We start from the raw sequence: 6,000 nt of genomic DNA on the forward strand, positions 1-6,000 counted from the left end.
ACTCAAACTCAAACCCTAAACCTAACCCTAATCCTAACCCAAATTATAATGCTCTGTCTACCCCTAACTCAAACTATAACCCTAACCCTAACTCAAACTCTAACCCTAACTCATACTCTAACCCTAAACCTGACCCTAGCCCTAACCCTAACCTAGACCCTAACCCTAACCCTAACCCTATCTATAACCCTAATCCTAACCCTAACTCTAATCCTAATCTTAACTCTAATTCTAATCCTATCTATAACCCTAATCCTAACCCTAACTCTAACCATAAATCTAACTCTACCATAATTAGAATCTAACCCTAACCCTAACCTTAACCCTAGCTCAAACCCTTACCCTAACTTTGTCCCTAACCATATATCTCCGTACGACTATAACATTTTACATTACAATATCCCAAAAATAAAATATATATTTTTATCTAAATTAAACTCCTTATATTAAATTTAAAATAATATTTGACTCAAACCTTAACCGTAACCCTAACCTTAACCATGAGCATTACTCTAACCCTAACCTTAACCATAAACATAACTCTACACCTAACTCTAACCCTAATTCTAACTCTACCATAATTGGATTCTAATCCTATCCCTAACCCTAACTATGAGCATAACTCTAACGTTAGCCTTACTATAACCCTAACACTAACCCTAATCATAACCATAACCATAACTCTAACCCTAACCTTAACCATGACCATAACATTAACCCTAACCTTAACCATAAACATAGCTCTAATCTAAACCATAACCATAACTCTAACAATAACCATAACCATAACTCTATCCCTTACCTTAACCATAGCTCAAACCCTAACCCTAACTCCAACCCTAACTCTAATGCTAACCCTAACCCTAATTCTATCCCTAAGGTTAACATTAACTATAATGGTAACTTTGTCCCTAACCATATATCTATGTATGACTATAACATTTTACATTACAATATCCCAAAAATAAAAAATATATTTTTAATCTATATTAAACTCCTTATATTAAATTTTTAAAAATATTTTGAAGCATAATTTTATACTAACTTCATACAACTCTAATTAAAAATTAATTAACAATTTTATAGTAACCTTATCAAAATAAAAAATAAAAAGTAAATATTTTTCCTATTGCGCCGCGACTGCCACTAGCTATATATACCTCTATATATATTACGCCGAGAGTAATCGTTCTCGAGGCGCCTATTTTTATTTTCATTAATCCCAACTTCAATTAAAATAACTTTGGGATTAAATAAAAATAGGCGCCTCGAGAACGATTACTCTCGGCGTAATATATATAGAGGTATATATAGCTAGTTTAAAACCTTAGTGCCGATGGTTTGTCACGTTATTATCAAGACAAGATAATTGATTGGAAAAGTTTTCCAATGTTTGTTTACAAGAAATTCAACTATATTTTTTTATTTCACATCAAATGACCAAATCATTATGACATACATTTCTAATGTTGAACACGTGATAACTTTCTAGCCAAAGTAAAATGAATTTTGAAAATTCCGTCAAACGATTTTATGAATATTTAAAATAATAATAATAATGAGAGAGAGAATAATTTAAAAAAAAAAGCTTGCATACCATTGGAAGACATTAGACACTAAAACCACGTTGATGACGTAAATGTGTTTTGAAGATTCCGGAGAGCGGGATCTATAAACACTTTTAAAAGAACGAGATCAGAGACAAGAAATGATAAAAAAATTTGAATGTAAAGACAATATTTGACCCTAAAACCACGTTGATTATAGAGCCCACCAATTATTGTCGTCAACAAGAACGAGTGTGAGGATGTTGTGAAACACGTTAACATGCCAACCACGGAATCGTAATGTTATCCTCCTTGGCCAGCTATTTATAGAGCAGTACTTGCAAATATCTTCATTGTTCGTAGGACCTATCAATATAATATATAGGGAAATATAAGCGATTAAGCAAAACTAGATATCTTCGTTTGTTCGTAGGAGTCTGAGTCTGCAGCAAGTGATATATATTAGCAGATTGTAATCGAATGAAGGAGCGAATTAGTAAGATGGGTTCAATTACAACAGCTGCAACAGTGGGCAGGAATGGAATGAGTTCACCCGACTATGAGATGAATGGTGAAGTGGTGCTGCAGAAAGTGGCTCTCCTCCACTTGACGGACTACGCTGCAACGCTGCCTGATGAGGCATCTGAATTGATGGGGAAGAAAATCTCTCTTCAGCTTGTGAGCACCGACCAAGTGGACCCCGGTAATAATCTATGCATAATAATAATAATAATATAAGCTTTAAGCTGCTTTCTCATGGGAAGTGCATTTCTAATATTATAATTAGTATACACATAGAATTGTGTTTGCTTAACTGATGGTAATGGTAAAGAAATGGCGATTAGAAGACGTTTACACATAAATTTGTATTTGTATGTTGAGATTAAAGGGTATGAATTAAATTTGACGAATGGTATATTCATCCCAATTTAATTAATACGATGCGATGCATGTTATCTTGTGTAGAAACGAGATTGGGCAAAACGATGGGGCAGCCTTGTCACTTGAAGTGGAGCCCATGGGACGGACCCATCTCATAAGAGACAAGCTGCGCGGTGGACGTTGAAATGGAACTTGGCACTCCGGTTCTCGGGCGCATTTGTCATAAAAAAAATGCACGCCCAAGAGTTCTTTCTGAAATCACTCACCATATCTGTCCCTGGCGACTGCAATGTTCGTTTCCAATGCAACTCGTGGATAACCCTTTCTTTCGTCAACCCGAATGACCGTGTTTTCTTCGCCAATAAGGTCAATTTTTCCTTATCGCTAACACATATATATAGCAATTGCAAGGTTTTAAATTATTCAGGATTTGACCAACTAGTAGAAGCGCTAACATGAAGGTGAATGTGAATGTGTGTTTATCATCAGAGCTTTGTTCCGGAGGAAACTCCGGCGGGGCTGAGAAAGTTGAGGGAGATGGATTTGATTGGGGAGCCAGAGAAGGATGCAGAGCTGCGGAGGGAAGTGCTGGGAGGATCGCAGGAGCTCCCATATCCTAGGAGATGCCGAACTGATCGTCCGCGCATTCAAATAGGCATGTGTCTATATACATGTATACTCACTAGCCATTATGTAACTGTGAGCCTGTAATCTTGACACATGTTTTCTTATTGAATCTGTTGCAGCCCCCGAATTCGAGACTCGCACAAGCTTGATCTTCATTCCCCCGGATGAAAGGTTTCCTTATTCTGACTTTTTCGACTTTGGAGCTCACCTCATAGACGCAGTTTCTAACCTCATCGTTCCCACTCTCACTAATCTCTTCGATCACGGATTCGACTCCTTTGATGACGTAAGCGACCTCTACAAACGAGGTCTCAAAACTGCCCACAATTCTCTCAGGACTCTCCGTCAGGATAGCAGCCCACTGCATTTTGTGCACGGACTCCTCGACAGCATCGAGGATGACATTCCGCTCATTAATTTCACTCGCCCGCAAATTGTCCAAAGTATAAATATATTGGCATTGCTTCATTAATCGATCTACAATCTATTAAGGTTAAACAACAATTGAACCAATCTTTTGCACACCACAGCGGATGAGTGCGCTTGGAGAAGTGACGAGGAATTTGCACGCCAGACACTTGCAGGGCTGAATCCATTGGTGATCAAGTGCCTAGAGGTAACCTTGACCCACTTTCTGTAACTCCCCAAAATCTTCACATTTATAACTCTTCTTCTCGTGTCTCTTCAATAACATAAACAATGGCCACTTTAAAATTGAAACAGACATTTCCTCCCACGAGTAGCTTGGATGAAAGGATATACGGTCCAAATAAGAGCGCCATCGCCGCGCAGCACATAGAAATGAACCTTGAGGGCCTTTCGGTGGATCTGGTCTTTATTTTCTTCAAAAGCTCCCTCTTCCTTAATCTAACTGTTATTGAAATCTAATGTAAAATTAATGTGGAAAATGCAGGGCACTGCTTCTAAAAGGTTATTTATTGTGGACTACTATGATGTTTATATGCCTTAAGTGGAGCGTATAAACAAGATGTCGAAAGATGCCAAGACATATGCAAGCCGCACGCTTTACTTCCTCACCAAAGGAGGGATTCTGAAGCCAGTGGCCATTGAGTTGTGTTTGCCACCAATTGATGATCAGGCGGCCGTAAGAAAGGTTTTCACACCAGGGGAACATGGGACAGAAGAAGGAGCGCTGTGGCAACTGGCCAAAGCGCATGCTAAAGTCAATGATGCAGGTTACCATCAGCTCGTCAGTCATTGGTAAGTACCATTTTCCGACCTGTATTTTCACTATGCAGTATGCACATTACCATTTTCCCACCGTAATATACCAACAGCCACTTAAACTATATTCTGGCAAAATCGATCAAAGATTATAAGTTGCCTAAAAACTTCTTAAAGATAAACACGTTTTGCTCTCCAATTGTCCGCAAGTTAACAACACATTGTATCACGGAGCCTTTCATTATAGCAACCCACAGACAACTAAGCAAAATGCACCTAGTATACAAATTGTTAATACCTCATTACGTGGATACCATGGACATCAATCAAGCTGCCCGTCAGAGTTTGATAAATGCGTCATGTATTATTGAACAAGGCTTCACGCCTAGCAGATATTGTATAGAATTGTCATCTAAAGCCTACAAGCAGTGGAAATTCAATGAACAAGGATTAGAGACCGATTTGCTCAAAAGGTAACTTATTTAATAGCTTGACTGCTGCATTACCTATGCTGGTTCATAACATTTATTCGTAATATGGTGAAATGTTGCTGAAAAGCTGATTACTGTCCTTTTACATCCGTTTCATTTTTCCAATCCAGTTAACAGAGATACCGAAAATTTGACTCGTTACTTCACAATGTACTGTGCAGGGGAATGGCAGTCCGTGATTCAAAGGCACCGAATGGTTTGAAGCTTGTGATCAAGGACTACCCATATGCTGTTGACCTTGTATAGAAATATGGTTTGCCGTGAAACAGTGGGTTTCAGACTACCTATCCCTCTACTACAAGGATGATGCCTCCATTAGAAATAACAAGGAATTGCAGGCTTGGTGGGATGAGATAGTAAATGTCGGCCACGGAGAACTCAGGGACGATCCAAGCAGATGGTACAAGATGGATTCTTTGGTTGAAGCAGTTCAAATAGTGACGACTATAATCTGGACTGCATCTGCTCACCATGCTGCAGTCAACTTTGGGCAGTACTCATACGGGGGATACATGCCCAATCTACCTACCATGAGTAGACGCTTGATTCCAGAAAAGGGAACACCTGAGTATGATGAACTTGTTAAGGATCCAGAGGAATTCTTCCTCAAGACCGTCTCCGCTCCAACGCAAGCAACCCTTGTGATGGCTGTTCTGGAAATTTTGTCAAAGCATGCGAAAAATGAGTTGTATGTGGGACAGTTGCAGGGCTCCACCATGGATAGAGTAGATGATCTCCGTATTCAAGAGAGATTTACAAAATTTTCAGAGAACATGACAAAGATTGAGAATATTATAATTGACAGGAATAACAACTGTCATGTTTACAAGAACAGGACCGGACCTGCAAAAGTCCCTTACACACTGCTATACCCCAACACTACTGATCTATCAAAATCAGGTGGTCTCACAGGCCGTGGCGTGCCCAATAGCATATCTATTTAATGGCATCTTCGCACAGACAAGAAATTCCAAACCTTCACTCGAAGCACTTCCATTCACAATACAGCTGCAACTCAAAATTATCATCCGTCACACATGACAATTGAGCACCATTGTTTTCTTTTGTTTTGAATTTTGAGCAGAGATTTTACACACATTAAATTGTACCTTCTAGCCGTTCTTCAATGTACCAATAAAGATTTATTAATTTATGTTCTTCCCATAAGAAATGTGGTTGTTCTCTTCAATTTAATGTTTAATAAAAGTGAAGATTTATAACTTCTATGAATCAATTAAACAAAGAAAATTTTATATTAAAATAAGGTC

General features: G+C 38.5%; 1 pseudogene; it reads left to right on the forward strand.

Moving 5' to 3' along the window:
* The first annotated feature begins 2,048 nt into the window (after window positions 1-2,048).
* Window positions 2,049-5,676, forward strand: LOC149576855 (linoleate 9S-lipoxygenase-like; annotated as a pseudogene).
* Window positions 5,677-6,000: the final 324 nt, after the last annotated feature.

The sequence above is a fragment of the Cupressus sempervirens genome, chromosome 1 (assembly GCF_028749045.1).
Source record: "Cupressus sempervirens isolate cs-2001-9-10 chromosome 1, ASM2874904v1, whole genome shotgun sequence".
In the NCBI taxonomy this organism is placed as follows: domain Eukaryota; kingdom Viridiplantae; phylum Streptophyta; class Pinopsida; order Cupressales; family Cupressaceae; genus Cupressus; species Cupressus sempervirens.